Genomic DNA, 17,043 nt, shown 5'->3' on the forward strand with positions numbered 1-17,043 from the left:
GCCCGGTGCCCCTCAGTTCAGTCCCTCTACCAGCTGCTGTGAATAGTGAAAGTGAATGACTCACAGCCGCCTCCTGTTCAGAGAACCACCCTGGGCAACAGGCACTGCCTCTCCAGAAAATGCCTGGGAAGCCATGCCTTCCCTACAGCCCCAAATCAATGACTGATAGATCCTGGGGTATAAAATCTTGGCTCCTTGCCATCGTTTAGGACATAACTGTGCTACTCTTCAAGATTCCCTCTGGGATCAGCCTTAAGCCAGCCACCAGAAGAGACCATTTATTTCCTTGCCCAGCTTCTTCTGCTCTGTCCCTCATTTCCTTGAAGGTTTCTTCTGAGATCACTCCACAAATATATCACTTGCAAGAACTCCAACTGAGGCTTTGCTTTTAGTGAATCTAACCTCAGACATATGCTAGTATTTGGAGGGAAAATGCATCCCTTGTAGCCCAAGGGGGTCCACCAAAGTCTTTAAGGGACTGACATCCATCCTCCACCCTCCAACCTGCATGAATCCCCTTTCATTGGATCTACACATTGGATTTCCAGAAGATTTCTGGTGAATGAGAGCTCTTGGATACTGATGTCTGAAAGCTGTTGGACCAGAAGAGCTCTAAAAGTTGGGTCTAGCTCAACAGAGCTCTTTCTACTCCTCACTGAATGAGAGTGCTCTAGATTTACAGGGGCTTGAAAATGAAAGGGGGAAGACCATGTATTAAAAACAAAACAAAACAAAACAAAACATGTTTGGCTAGAGGAGGCCTTGGGGATCACTAAGAAATTCTTCAGACCATTTCTCTAGGAGAAGAGACATTATCGTCCTTTAGCTTTTCAAAACCTGCCACTTTGTGGCTGCTTCCCTGAGAAACTCAGATCTGTGCTGCCAGAGTGGATGCTGTTGTTGCCTCATCTAGATCCTTTACTGAACTTGGGCCACCATCTTCTAGGTGGCTTTACTAATGAGAGCTATCTCAGCCGGAGATGCCTACGAGTTTATCCCTTAGTCTCCATAATACACCAACTATAGGTCAGAGGTAGCCTTGGCCAGCTGCTTCTAGGTGAGACCACTCTGGTGTAATTCACACGCCAGAGCTCCACACAGGGTCACCTGAGCCCACGTTGTTGTCAGCCCCTTTGCTCCATCCTGCTTCCTGTTCTCCCTTATTGGGTTCTCTTGACAGCACTCCCTCAACAAATCATTGGCCAGACAACTCCTAGCTAAGGCTTTGTGGCTGGAGAATTTGACATACTAATAATTCAGATGGTTCAGGGCCACAGAGAATGAGATTTGGCCAGGGATTAAGCACCAGCTGATAAAATCAAGGTCCACAGAGAACAATTTGGAAGCCCTTGATTTAGAAAAGCTTGTGTTTTATTCCCTTTTCAGATTTCCTGAGGATCTCTTCAACGTGGGAAAATAGAGAAAGTAAGATTTGTGTTTGTTTTCTTATTCAAGAAATTGGAGGGGTTTTGTTTTGTTTTGTTTTCCACAGCGCTAGCCTCAGTGTTTATATCCGGGTGCTCAAATACCTGTTGAATGTATTTTAACAGATATTGCAAAATACCTTGTTGATGGACTTTTCTATTTCTGAGTGCATTTGGAATACAATAAAGACATAAGAAATGGTAGGCTTAAGGGACAAGATAGAAGATTAACCTACTTTTAGGTTTATTAACTCTGCTTCTTTTCAATGAAGTGGAATGAGTCTTATTAAATACTAATTATCTTCTCCATTCTTTTGCAATCTGATTGTTTTTTTCTTTTAGAGAGTATGCTTCTTATAGAGAAAATAACTTTTTTTTTTTTTTTTCAGAATCCCATATTCAGATACCTATTGTATCCGGGCTCAGACTACAATTCTTATGGACTGCACTATTACTCAACTCTAAATGCCATTTAAAAAGCCAGTTTTGACATTTATTTAAACCATCTGAGGTCTCCAGTCCTCTGGGGAGACAGTGTCTGAGGCTGAATGTCTAATATGAATTTTGTAGCCTTTGAGGGTTTTATGGAGCAGGATGTGGTATCAGGATCTTTGAGACATTCAGTGGAATTAAATCTGGCAACATATTTGCTGGAATCTTTCTTTGTCAAGGACCAAGTATGCATATATCTTGATCAATATAGAGAGAAAGGAGAGAAATCTGGAGACATCCCCTTTAACTTCCCTCCCCAGAATCTGTAATTTCCTTCCCACCACTTCAGTTATAACACTTGGCTGGTAGGGGAGTACAGAGCTGGGACTGGGGTGAGGCATCTAACTAAAGTGCAAAATTTTAGTGGGTGTCAAAAAAATTCAGTACATAATATTTTAATGCAGTATTTTTTGAAAAAAAGATTTGTTTATTTATTTGAGAGGGAGAGAATGCAAGAGTGGAGGGAGGGAGAGAGGGAGAGGTAGAGAATCCTCAAGCAGACTCCCCACTGATGTCAGAGCCTGGCTCTAGGCTCAATCCCAGGACCCTGAGATCATGACCCAAGCCAAAATCAGGAATCAGAGGCTTAACCAACTGAGCCAGGTACCCGAGTACAGTGTTTTTTGTTTTTTTTTTTTATCATGGCAAAATTTAGCATCTTAACCATTTTTAACTCTAAATTGAATAGTGTTAAGTTTATTCTTATTGCTGTGAAACAGATTTAAAATTTTTCTCATCTTGCAAATACGAAAATCTAAACCCACTGAAAAACAAGTCTCCTTTTTCCCCTATCCCTGGTCCTTAGTAACCAAAATTCTACTTTCTGTTTCAGTGAATTTAAATACTTTAGGGACCACAGATAATTAGAATCATGCAGTATTTGTACTTTTGTGACTAGCTTATTTCACTTAGCATAATGTCTTCACAGTCCATCCATGTTGTAGAATGTGACAGTATTTCCTTCTTTTTTTATAAGGCTAAATAATATTCCACTGCATGCATATACCACATGTTCTTAATCATTCATCCATTGATAGACATCTGGGTTGTTTCTACCTCTTGTCTATTGTGAACAGTGCTGCTATGAACATAGGTGAGGAAATATCTCTGTGAAAGCCTATTTCCAATTCTTTTGGATATATAGCCAGAAGCGGGACTGCTGAATTATGCTGGATAATATGGTTAATTCTATTTTTTATTTTTTGAGGAAACTTCATATTTTTGTCCACAGAGTTTTTATAGTTACACTAATAATGTGCAAGTGTTCTAATTTCTCCACATCCTTGACAACACTTATTATTTGTTGTATGTATTTTTTTGTTTTGTTTTTTGTTGTTTGTTTTGATTTTGGATAATAGCAGTCCTAATAGGAGTGAGGAGATATCACATGAAGGTTAGATTTGCATTTCCATTTGTCTATAATTTTTGGAGAGATGCCTATTTAAGTTCTTTGCCCATTTTATAAATCAGGTTATTTGATGTATTTTCTCATTGAATTGTTAGAGTTCTTTTTATATTTTGTATATTAATTCCTCATCTGATCTACAATTTGCAAATGTTTTCTGTCATGCTAGGTGTTGCCTTTTCATTTTGTGTATTTTGATGCACAGAAGTTTTTAAGTTTGATGTAGTCCCACTTGTCTATTTTTGCTTTTATGTTGCCTATTATTTTTGTGTTATATCCAAGAAATTATGCCAAGTCTAATGTCATAAAGCTTTTCCCATGTGTTTTCTTCTAGGAGTTTCATCGTTTTAGGTCTTATATTTAGGTTTTTAATCTCTTTTGAGCTCATTTGTATACATGTTGAAAGATAAGGATCTAACTTCATCTTACACAGGTGGACAACTTGTTTTCCCCACACCATTTGAAAAGAGCATCCTTTATCCCTTGAGTGGTGTTGACACCTTGTCGAAGATCATTTGACTATATATATGAAGGTTTATTTCTGGACTGTCTATTGTATTCCATTAGTCAATGTGTCTTTACACCAATACCACATGATTTTGATTCCTGCAACTTTACAATATGTTTTGATATCAGGAAATGTGAGTTTCCCAATTTTGTTCTTCTTTTTCAAAATTGTTTTGGCTATTTGGTGTCCCTTCAAATTCCATATGAGTTTTAGGATGAGCGTTTCAATTTTTGCAAAAAATGCTATTGGGAATGTGACAAGGATTGCATTGAATCTGTGGATCACTTTGGATAGTATGGACATCTTAACAATGTGAATCTTTGCAGTCTATGAACATAGGGTGTGTTTCCATTTATTTGTATCTTTTGTATTTGCTTTCATCAATGTTTTATAGTTTTCAGTATAGTATTCTTTGGTCAGGTGTGTTTTTATGTATTTTATAATAATATCCAAGGCTGTTGTAAATGGAATTGTTTCCTTAATTTCTTTTGCAGATTGATTGTTCATTGTTCATGAATGGAGACACAACTGATTTTTGTGGATCAAGTTTGCACCTACAACTTTGTGAATTCAACGATTAGTTTTAACAGTTTTCTTTTTTGTATGTGGAGTCTTTAGGGTTTTCTTCATATAAGACCATGTTGTCTGTGAACAGAGTAATTTTACTCCTTCCTATCTGATTTGGTTGACTTTTATTTCTTTTTCTTGTGCAATTGCTCTGGCTAGAACTTCCAGTATTTTGTTAAATAGAAGTGGCAAAAGTGGGCTTCCTTATCTTGTTCTTAATTTTAGATGGAAAGCTTTTGGTTTTTCATCATTGAGTATGATGCTAGCTGTAGGCTTTTATGCCCATTCATCTCCTCCCCATCTGAACCCTTGGAAACTATTTGTGTTAAGTTTTAAGAATTAGCATTTTCTTTTTTTTTTTAAAGATTTTATTTATTTATTCATGAGAGGCACAGAGACAGAGGCAGAGACACAGGCAGAGGGAGAAGCAGGCCCCATGCATGGAGTCTGACGTGGGACTCGATCCTGGGTTTCTAGGATCACTCTGGGCCCAAGGTGGCGCTAAACCGCTGAGCCACCCAGCTGCCCAAGAATTAGCATTTTCTTATAATCATTTTTATTTCTGTGGCATTGGTTGTAATGTGCCTTCTTTCCTTTCTGATACTAGTTATTTGAGTCTTCTCTTCCTTTTTCTTAATCTATTTAAGGGCTTGCCAATTTTCTTAATATTTTTAAAAAAACAAATTTTACTTTCATTGATTTTTTTTTCTGTTGTTTTTCTGTTTCCTATTTCATTAATCTCTGCTCTAATCTTTATTTTTTCCTTCCTTTCCCTAGATTTGGGTTAATTTGCCCTTTTCCTAGTTTTTTAAGTTGTAAAGTTACATTGTTAAGATCTTTTTTTTTTCTTTTTTAATATGGGCATTTACTGCTATAAACTTCCTTCTAAGCACCACTTTTGCTGAATCCCATAAGTTTTGGTCTGTTGTGTTTTCATTTTTATTTACCTCAATATATTTTCTAATTTCTCTGTGACTTCTTCTTTGAGCCATTTGTTTTTTAAGAGTCTTGTTTAATTTCCACATATGTGTGGATTTTCCAGTTTTCCGTATACAGTTTGTTTCTGGTTTCATTACACTGAGATCAGAAAAGATACTTTGTATGATTTTAATCTTCTTGAATTTGTTTAGACTTTTTTTTAGCATACTACATGATCTGTCCTGGAAAATGTTCCATGTACACTTGAGAAAAATATATATATTCTGCTATTTTGGGGTTGAGTGTGCTGTATGTGTCTGTCCGTTACAATTACTGTGTAGTGTTCACATTCTCTATTTCCTTACTGATTTTTTTTTTTTTTTTTTTAAGATTTTATTTATTTATTCATAGACCCAGAGAGAGGGCAGAGACACAGGCAGAGGGAGAGGGAGAAGCAGGCTCCGAGCAGGAAGCCCGATGTGGGACTCAATCCCCGGTCTCCAGGATCAAACCCCAGGCTGCAGGCGGCACCAAACCGCTGCGCCACCAGAGCTGCCCTCCTTATTGATTTTCTATCTCATTCTGTTCATTATTGAAAGTGGGATTATTGAAATCTCTTACTATTATTGTGTTTCTATTTTTCTATTTTTCCCTTCAATTTGGCCAGAGTTTGCTTCATATATTTAGGAGCTCTGAAGTTTGGTTCACAAATATTTATCATTGTTATCTTCTTGGGCAATTGACCTTTTATCATTACATAATATGATTTGTCTCTTGTAGTAATTTTTAATTTAAAGCCTATTTTATTAGAAGATCCACTCTTGTTCTGTTTTGGTTGCCATTTGCATGGGCTATCTTTTTCCATCATTTCTCTTTCAGTCTATGTGTGTTCTTAAATCAAAAGTGAGTCTCTGCTCTGGGAAACGAACTAGGGGTGGTGGAAGGGGAGGAGGGCGGGGGGTGGGGGTGAATGGGTGACGGGCACTGAGGGGGACACTTGACGGGATGAGCACTGGGTGTTTTTCTGTATGTTGGTAAATTGAACACCAATAAAATTAATTTATTAAAAAAAAAAAGTGAGTCTCTGTTATACTTCCTATAGTTGGGTCCTGTTTTTTAACCCATTCTGTCAACCTATATATTTTGATTAAGGAATTTGATCCACTTAAACTAGAAGTAATTCCTGCTGGGGAAGGACTTACTATTGTCATTTTATTAATTGTTTTCCGAATATCTTGTAAAGAATATCTTGTAAAAAAAAAAAAAAAGTGTTTTTTGTTTTTTTTTTGTCCCTATCTTCCCCTCTTTCTGTCTTTCTTTGTGTTTTCCTGGTATTCTGTAGTGATATGCTTTGATTTCTTGGCCATCTTATTTTATGTAAATTCTACAGATATTTTCTTTGTAGTTACCATTACAATTACATAAAATATCTTAGAGCATTCTGTTTTAAGCTGATAAGAACTTAATTTCACTAACATATAAAAATTCTAGTCCTTTACAGCCCTATCCCCCACTTTATGTTGCTGACAGCATAAATTACATCTTTATATATGGTATGCCTATAACACAGATTTATAGTTTTGAGATGCTTTTGTCACCTAAATTGTATGCACCAATAGTACAGGGTACTATATTTGTTTACATATTTACCTTTCCTGGAGAACCTTATATTTTAGTATGGCTTTGTGTTGCTTTGTAATTGAGTACTCACAGAGGTATTCATATATTGTATTAACTTGGTGTCTCTGTGAAAGTGAAAGGGACTGCAACTTTCTGGTATGTCCTCCTGCTGATGTCTGAATCACCTTCATCTTTGCTCAGATCTACTTTCAGAAAGACTTCATCTTATTTTATTTTATTTATTTATTTTTTTTTTTTAAGACTTTATCTTAATAAGAATGTAAGCTATTGTTCTCCTCTGCCTGGGGCCTTGCATTTACACCTTATTTTCCTGTAAGAGTGAAAGAATGAACAATATATTTATTTTTAAATTTTAATTCCACTATAGTTAACATATCATGTTATATTAGTTTTAGGTTTACAAAATAGTGATTCAACAATTCTATACATTAGTCAGTGCTCATCATAATAAGTGTACTCTTAATCCTCTTCACCTATTTCCTCCCATTAATCTCCCTTCTGGTAACCATCAGTTGTTATCTGTAGTTAAGAGTCTGGGGGGTTTTGTTGTTGTTGTTGTTTTGTTTTTTTGGGTTTTTTTTAGTCTCTTTTTTCTTTCTTTGTTTGTTTTGTTAAATTCCACATAGGAGTGAAATCATTTGTCTTTCTCTGACTGATTTATTTCACTTAGCGTTATATTCTCTAGCTCTATCCATGTTGTTGCAAGTGGTAAGATTTCATTCTTTTTTATGACTGAATAACATTCCATTGTATATACCACATCTTTATGCATTTATCTATGGATGGCGGTGTGGGAAAGAATGAACAATAATTTAAACATTAAAATCAATGCAGAAAATACTTAAAATTTTAAATAAAGACAGCATCAAAATGTTCATTTTATTTTTAAGGTAAAATTCTGAGACCACAGACAGGTTATAGGGAATGAATGTTCAATGCAAGGAGGGAAAGTTACGTGGGACTTAGTTGTCACTATTTGAGTCTCATGTTAAGCTGGTCCCAACTACTTGAAACCAGAACAGGTGTAATCATGATGTTCAAAACAATTGTGATGGGGGCTAGAGTGCAAAGGTAGAGAGGGTAGAGAAAAAAAGATGCATTTACTGGAATAACCCCAGAGGTATACTTTGTCTTGCTTAATATGTGCAGACAGCATATGGTTAGGAGATAAGCAAGAAGGAAGCACATCTTAGACAAAAGAGTCAGAGATGGAAGGTTTAATGGAGAATTTTTTTTTTTTTTGTCTTTGTACTTTTTCACTCCAAAGGGAGAATGCAAATTTTGAAACCAAAAGCATCTTTTCTTTTGCAAAGAGCATCTACCATTTTGCAAGACAATTTGAAGACAGGTGGTTACTAAAGATGTAAAGAGTAAAATTTCAACTCTGTGTAAAAGCTATTGTGTGTTTAAATTGTCCCTAAATGGGGTGATAAGGCTAAATTTTCTGTCTCTAATCCTCCTTCAGCTGTTAGGCCTCTAGGCCTCCTCTCTCTTCAGAAGTCTTTGTGTGTACCTGCATGGTATTCATATATTGTTGTTAACTTTGTGTCTCTGTGGGAGAGGAAGGGCCTGTAACATCCCAGTGTACCATCCTGCTGATGTCTGAATCACCTTCATCTTTGCTCAGATCTGCTCTCAGAAAGATACCGCCTTCTTAAGAATGGAAGCTTTTGCGCTCCTCTGCCTGAGGCCTTGCATTTAAACCTTATTTTGCTGTGGGAGTGAAAGGATGAAAAGCTTTTTTCTCTGAATAGTGGATTTCAGGCCTCTCTGAGGTGGTTGTGACTATTGAGCATCAGGGCAAGTGGGGGAGATCTCACTACACCTACTTTGCTTCTGCAAAAGCTGCCCTTGGGAGCATTGGTGAAGCAAAAAGGACTACTTACATGAGATAATATTTGATATTGAGATGATACTTCATAAACTGGCACAAGGAACCTTTATAGAGAGGAAATGTGGTCATTCACTACCACTTCTGAGGTTTGTTTTCAAAGCCTGAGGAAAACAAGCAATGGGTGTTTTCCAAGAGCCTCCTGGATAGTTCAATAGGAATGGAGGCACGCAAAACTGGCAGGCTCTTCAGCAGAGTAAATCATTTTCCCTAGAGTAAGATGGATGCCTCAAAAAATATTTTATGAACATATACGTTGATTCCTTTATTCAACACATACTTACTGAGCTTGTAGTGTGTTATATGACATTGTTCTAGGCCCTTGGTTTCCAGAGGAAAACAAAGCTTTGTAGATAAAGCTGTGTCACCTGGGGATATGAAAGGAAGACATGTAGCTTTAGAATGTGTTCTTTAATTCAGATTGTAGAGAATATGAAAAATGTGTGAAAGGAACAAAGCTTAGTATATTAGGTTCTAAAAACGATTTTATCTGAGTGTATCAATTGGAAATTTTGCTTAACTGACAATTGTTTTTCCTAATAATTATGATTAAGTAACACAAGAATAAAAGTGCCCTCTAAGTCTTCAAAGAAAGTTAGATTTAACACAGAACCTGTGTTAGATGTATTTCTTAATTATTTGAAAATCTGTGCATCTCAATTAATCAGGCAATGTGATTAACTAGAGAAGGTTATTCCTTGGCCTAGTGAGATAATAGTGAGTTTACTACAATATGATTTCTCAAAGCCAGTAAGTCTGTAAGAATATCTAAGAGGGAGGAAGAGGCAAATATATTTTAGCTATTCATGGATTGATATAAAAGACAATTATATGGAAAACTGAGACTTAAAAAAAAAAAATAGCAGACTGGTCTTATGCTATCCAGTACCAGGTTATGAAATTTCAGATAACAAAGACTCAGTGATCTGCTACCAAGGAATACCTCTACCTGGGTTTTATTTCTTCTGGTGAATTAACAGAGATAATTCTTCAAAAGACCCTCAGCTTGGAAGAAGAGAGTTTGGAAGAAGAGAACAAACAGATTGACATTGCCCTAGGCTGTCCAGATAACCAAATGGAACATTGAGCTCATTGGGTGGCAAGCCAATCAATGTTTGTTTTTTAGGTCAAAGTCCTAAAAATTTCCTGTGAGAGATGGGCCAACTTGGGACATACCAACAGAAGGTACTGGGGTTCGAATGGCCATGGCAATGTGCACAATGCTTTTTTGTCTCATAATTGCAGCATATGGCTCATAAGTCTTGGAAAGATACTGTGTATTGTTTCACTGTGTAGAGAAAGAATTCCTAATGACTGAGTCACTTGGACAGATTTCTTTATAAATAGGGTAAAAAGAACACTTGACAGGTAACAAGGAGTTTTAGGCCAAAGCACTTGGGGTAGAGGAATTAATAAACACAGGGAAGAAAACATTAGTGAAGGAAGTCACTTTTTTTTTTTTTAAGATTTTATTTATTTATTCATAAGAGACACAGAGACACAGGCAGAGGGAGAAGCAGGCTCCATGCAGGGAGCCCGATGCGGGACTCAATCCAGGGTCTCCAGGATCCCAACCAGGGCTGAAGGCAGTGCTAAACCAATGAGCCACCCAGGCTGCCCGAAAGAAGACACTTTTAATCAGAACAGTAAAGAGGGCTGCAGCTCAGAACATCTAGAGTGGGAAAAGAAAAATGAAGGAGCAGGAGAGAAAGAGGAGCAGCCCACCTACCCCACAGTAGAAACATATAACTGATTTAAAAAAGAGAAAGAGAGTACACTCTTGGTGTCTGGTACAGCATGTAAGGAGCCTGGAAGTAATCACTCCATCCTAATAATAGGTAAAAATCTGATCAAATGGAAAATCAACAACAATTTTTGATCTATCAGAAAATTAAGATCACATGGCAAACCAGAGCCCCCCAAACTGGAGAGACAGATAGATGGATACAGAGAATCACAACTTACCAGACTATTAATCCATGAGCAAAATCCTCTGTAAGAACCAGGGTTGGGGTAGAAAAACCAAAACTAGGGAAGCCTGGGTAGCTCAGCAGTTGAGCGTCTGCCCTTGGCTCAGGGCCTGATCCCAGAGTTCCAGGATCAAGACCCACATTGGGCTCCATGGAGCCTGCTTCTCCTCCCTCTGTCTATGTCTCGGCCTCTCTCTGTATCTCTCATGAATAAATAAATAAGCTCTTAAAAAATAAACCAAAACTATAATTGAATTGCTGGAGGCTAAGTGTGGGCAAGTCTGTGAGTTGAAAACTCCAGGGGGACCCAGTCATAGGGGGATGAATTTTATCTCCAGGAGCCTTACCAGGTTTTCACAATGAAGATGAGAGAAAAATCCCTTGTGCTTCTGACAAGGGGAGGGGAAAAGTAACTATTTTGAAATATGCCAGTGCATTCTGTTCTTTTTAACAAGGTCTGCTCTCATGAGAAACTATTTTTATCAGAAACTATTTTATCTTTGATGGAGCTAGCCTGGATTACACCGAGCATAGAGGATGGCTCTTCTGGAGGGTACCTGATTAGTGATTTTCATGGTTAATATTTTACTGCAGCATAGCTTAGCATTACCCTGGCCTATACATGTGCCATTTCTAATTGTTTGTATATAACAGTCCAGAGTTTTGTTTTTGGAAAGCCTGTGAAACTAAAAACAAGCTCAGAGGAAAGAGTACATGATCAGTTTGGTGTCTACATTGAACAAGAGGGAAGAGTGTCCTCCATGTATCTGCCAACTGTGAGATCCTGGCCTAGTGCTATCCTATATAACTTCTGGTAAGGATGGAAATGTTGTGTCTGCACTGTCCCATATGGTAGCTGCTAGCTACATACTATTCAGCACTTGAAAGGTGGCTAGTGCAATTAAGAAACTGAAGTTTAATTTTATGTTATCTTAATTAAACTATGTGTGGACAGCACAACTGTGGTCCATACTCTTTGCAGGCATATTCTGGACTTAGACTGGAAAAACCAAGAATTTCTGGAACCTGAAGATGATGTTTCAGCAGTACTTCCACCCTTTAATATTTATTGTTTAAAATTAAATATTTATAACATGATTCTTGTGGGCATGGCCTATCTCTTGGATTTCTTGAGACTGTAGAGTGAGGAAAATTTGATCAGTAATTTTATGCTTCAAAAGATAATTCAGCAAAAAAATTAGTAAAAATGATGATTATTAAATATATATTCTATAATATTAAGACATAATCCCCTATACAAAATGTCTTGATTTGAAGTTTGACCTCACAGCAAACACTAAGACGAGCATTTGAGTGGAAGGGCCTTGTTTGATAGGTGAGCACAGTAGAGAAGCAGAGAAGTGAGAAAGGGAAGAGACATAGCCAATAGAGTATTTTAATTAGTGAACCCTTTCTGTAGGCAACTGGAGCTAATCCTCTTGAGACCTTCTGGGAGACTGTACCAAGTATACTTTGTAATTGTTCACCAAGAGTTAAGGACACAGAAGTATTTATTAACCTACTCTCATTCCTGATTGAGGGTTGGTCCTGCAGAGGATTATGAACATTCCAGTTTCCAATTCCTTTAGCTGGAGTTGCTCCTATCCCAGAAAAAGACCTTAGTGAGAAGGAGATAAAGAGGCTTGAGTGGGAAGTTCCCTGCATGGTCAAGTCTTCCTCCAGAGCTGCACTTGATCTCCAGGGTGAGCTAAGGGAATACCGTCAGTGCACCAAAGTATCTGCTTAAATGTTCAAGAATATCATAAAACTCTTCCTTGGTCCTGTTGCAGAATCTGGTCTGCAGGTATTTAACAGAATTGGAGCAAAATACAAGATGTAAAGCTTTGTTTTCCTAATTATTTCAAGGTCTCAATGTCCAGTTAGCCTCAAAGTTTCCTATTCTCTTCCTAAAAGAGATGCAGTGTCCTTAGGTTGCCCTGGGATTTCTTCAGTCACCTCAGCTCCTCTGGCTTGCAGGGCATGGTGCCTCATTTACATCTGCTCTTCCTGAATGGCCTTGCTCAGTCTCCCTTGTCCCATCAAAATGCCTGCTTTCTGGATCTTGTTATTGTGGGATTCTGATCTTATTTTTAAAATATTTTATTTAAATTCAATTTGCCAACATATGGTGTAACACCAGTGCTCATCTCATCATGTGCCCTCCTTTTTTTTTTTTTTTTTTTTAAAGTCGATTTATTCCCTATTATTTTTTTTTAATTTTTATTTATTTATTTATGATAGTCACAGAGAGAGAGAGAGAGAGAGAGAGAGAGAGAGAGAGAGAGGCAGAGACATAGGCAGAGGGAGAAGCAGGCTCCATGCACCGGGAGCCTGATGTGGGATTCGATCCCGGGTCTCCAGGATCGCGCCCTGGGCCAAAGACAAGCGCCAAACCGCTGCGCCACCCAGGGATCCCATCATGTGCCCTCCTTAATGCCAGTCATCCAGTTACACCATTGCCCCACCTCCCCATCTGCAACCCTTTGTTTCCCAGAGTTAGGAGTCTCTCATGGTTTGTATTCCTCTCTAATTTTCCCCCACTCAAATTCCCTCCTTTCCCTTTTGGTCCCTTTCACTATTTCTTATATTCCACATATGAGTGAAACCATATGATAGTTATCTTTCTCCAACTGACTTATTTCACTCAGCATAATACCCTCCATTTCCTTCCATGTCGATGTAAATTGTAGGTATTCATCTTTTCTGATGGCTGAATAATATTCCATTGTGTGTATATATATACATATGTGTGTGTGTATATGTACATATATGTATATACACACACACAATCTTCTTTATCCATTCATCTGTCAAAAGACATCCATCTTAGATGTGAGAAAAGTCATGATATGACTAAAATCACCCATAGTCAATTCACCAATTATATGCTTAAAAAGATGAACTCTAACTCAAATAATCCAAACATAGAAAGATTTGTAAATGGTATATTTCCTCCCTTGGGACAAGTTAGTAGAGACACTGATTGGGGCCTGGAATAGACATTGTTTCTTTCCTACTCATTATCATCCCTCCCTTGTCTTCCATGTTAAGAGTCAAGATTTCTTCAGATAGAAGCAGAGATTAGCAGGATCTCAGGAAAGGCAGGTTCCTACCCCAGCTTCCAGAGACAAATCATGATTGGTCTAGACTTTCGCTTGTTCAGTACTAGCCGCTCATCTTAGAGCACTTGCCATGTGACAAGTCCAAATTGAGATGTGCCATAAGTGTAAAATACACACTGGATTTCAAATATTTAATTAAAAAATGTAAAATAGTTTATTATTTTATATTGATTATATTCTTAAACAATAATACTTTGGATGTATTTGGATTATATAAAATGTATTATTGGTATTTCTTTAATCTCTTTTTACTTTTTAAATATGGCTTTCAGGCAATTTAAAATTATATTTGTGGCTTATATGATATTTTTGTAGAATAGTGTTGATCTAAATGAATTATGGTTATCTCCCATGGACAGTAATTGGTCTAAGGGTGGCAATATGACCCAACTCTATCAGGATCTAAGAGTAAGTGTGTAGTGTGTAGTATGTAGATTCTGGGAAAGTGTTTGCTTTCCTGATATAAGGAATAGTCTTCATTAGCATGTCCTTTGCTTTTTTAATCTCTTTTCTTCCTCTTTTTTCTGGAACACAAGTGAGATGCCTGGTAGTCTGGCAGCTCTGTTGTGACTGTGAGGCAACAAATAAGCCACCATGTTTAAAGAATAAATGTAAATAATTCAGTGTGAAAGATATTAGATTTTGGATGACAATTGTGATTCTCCTGTCTTCTTTGTAAGATTATTTTATTTATTTATTCATGAGAGAGAGGCAGAAACAGAGGCAGAGGAAGAAGCTGGATCTCTGCAGGGAGCCCAATGTGGGACTCGATCCTGGGACTCCAGAATCAGGCCCTGAGCCAAAGGCAGATGCTCAACTGCCAAGCCACCTAGGTGTCCCTTCTTAGTAAGATTCTATTTGTTTAACTCTACACTCGAAGTTTCTGTTACATGCAGATAAATGTTCTCTGAAGGGTGGAGAGCCAGACTGACATTTTCTAGTTACACTCACCATCCTTCAGTTCCCAGTCTGGCTTTGAATGTGGATTTATTGAAGGCATTTGAAGGAGTTTTAATCTTATAAAATGGTCTTCATTTACCACTGGAGGGGCAGTTTACTGATTACCTCCACTCAAGTGTATGACTTTTCTTTCTAGGAACAATTAATTCCTTTTGTGTTTACTCCATGTGTGAAAAAAATCAAGGATGAGGATAGTCCTGAAACAATATGTAATAGAAACTAACAGTTTACTATCCTCTCCAAATCTATATTTATAGGAGTAGTACATCCATCCCCTAGATGCTGCAAGCAGAAACTTTTAATAGCTTAGAGCTTCCCCTTTCTTCAGAGAACTTCCCTCAGCCCATGAGAGTGACCTCACACAGAAATGTCTAGGAGATTCTATGTCCTTCTCCTGGGGGTGGCCCACAGCTAAAGACTGAAAAGAGGGACAGAAGGATAGCTCTCTTGCCTCATGGAGGACCAACTCTGTGGTATTTATTATGTATGCTCCAGAACCCCTGTGAAATCATTCTGCTGTGGCTCTAGACTACAGGTAAGACCATATCATTGCTTGGTTCCTTCTCTTACCATTTTCTCTTTCCCTCATTCCCTTTTTCCGGACAGCCCTCACTCAATAAGCCACATGCACAAGAATCCATATCTCAAGCTCTTCTTCTAGGGAATGTTGACTTAAGACACATTTTAAGAAATTAGCACTCTGTTCTAGTTTCTTAATTTGTGGGGAAAAGTTACATGACTGATTAGTGACATCACATCAATTTTTAACAGTATCTCTGAATAGTTGGCAATTCTTTAAGTCAATTGGTAAAACATGTGTTTTCTCCTGGAGAGTTCATAAAGCTAATCCTTATACAGGGAGAAGGGAGGAGGCTACTCATTGTGTGAAAATAAGACCTGTGCCAAATTCTGTAGACTCTTGAGTTGCACTGATCTCCCTTCCACTTAACATTCAGACCACTTGGAAATAGAATACTCAAACTAAATAAATATCTTTGCCCTAAGATTGATTTTACAGCTACTCCAATGAATAGAATTGAGGAACCATAGATGGGAAAGTGGTTTGGGATTGTCATAAAATTGATTTTAGGCTCGACAGGGGTATGAACTAGCAGGAAGAGTTCTCTGTAATATCAACCAGGTGCCCAGAGGAAATTAATATGTAGATATTGAAAGCATAACCAGGCCCCTAAAACTGAGTCAGACAAGATTTCTGCTGGCAGAGTGACTGAGTAAGAGATTCTAATTAGGAAATGAGAAGAAAGGAAATGAATATACTCCCCTAAGGATCTGACTGAAGGGTAAAGTTTCCATTCATTTGTTTTGCGTATTGTAGTCAAAGTTGGTTTTGTTCCATCAGCTAGGGGAGAACTACGGATATGAGTTGAGTTTAAATGTGTTTTGTGTGGCATTACCCATACTCTCGCTTCTTTATATTGTCTAAGTTCATGGGGCAATAGATATGTGGAGAAAATTGGTTACTGATAGTAAGTTCTTTTGAAAAATACGGGACACCTGGGTGGCTCAGCGGTTAAGCATGTCTGCCTTTGGCTCAGGGCATGATCCTGGAGTACTGAGATGAGTCTCGCATCGGGCTCCCTGCATGGAACCTGCTTCTCCCTCTGCTTGTGTTTCTGCCTCTCTCTGCGTCTCTCATGAATAAATAAATAAAATATTTTTAAAAAGTTCTTTTGAAAAATAAATTGCATCTATCTGGAATAAGGCAACTTAATGGCTTTGGTCATTAATATTGTCAATATTAATCATTATAATATTGTCATTAATATAAAATGAATCTATATGTTATTTTGTGACTATGAAGGATGTATCGTCCAGATTATTTCACTGATTTATTTTTACACAGGCACCTCGTGGCCATTTTTATTCATCCAGCAAATATTTTAAAGCTCCTGTAATACCCAAGACTCAGTGCTAGACTTTGGTGAAATCTTATGATCTAATAAGGGAACAAATGTAAAAATAGAACTCCAAATCGGGATGCAAAGGGATGTGTGTTAAAAGATAAACATGAAATACTATGGGAGTTTAGGAGAAAAAAATATCTTCAGCAACAGAGACCACTAGAGGAAAAGGTGGCAGGTACTTGAAATCATTATCAGCATCATGGTAGATATTATTAAATAA

The sequence above is a fragment of the Vulpes lagopus genome, chromosome 18 (assembly GCF_018345385.1).
Source record: "Vulpes lagopus strain Blue_001 chromosome 18, ASM1834538v1, whole genome shotgun sequence".
Classification (NCBI taxonomy): Eukaryota; Metazoa; Chordata; class Mammalia; order Carnivora; family Canidae; genus Vulpes; species Vulpes lagopus.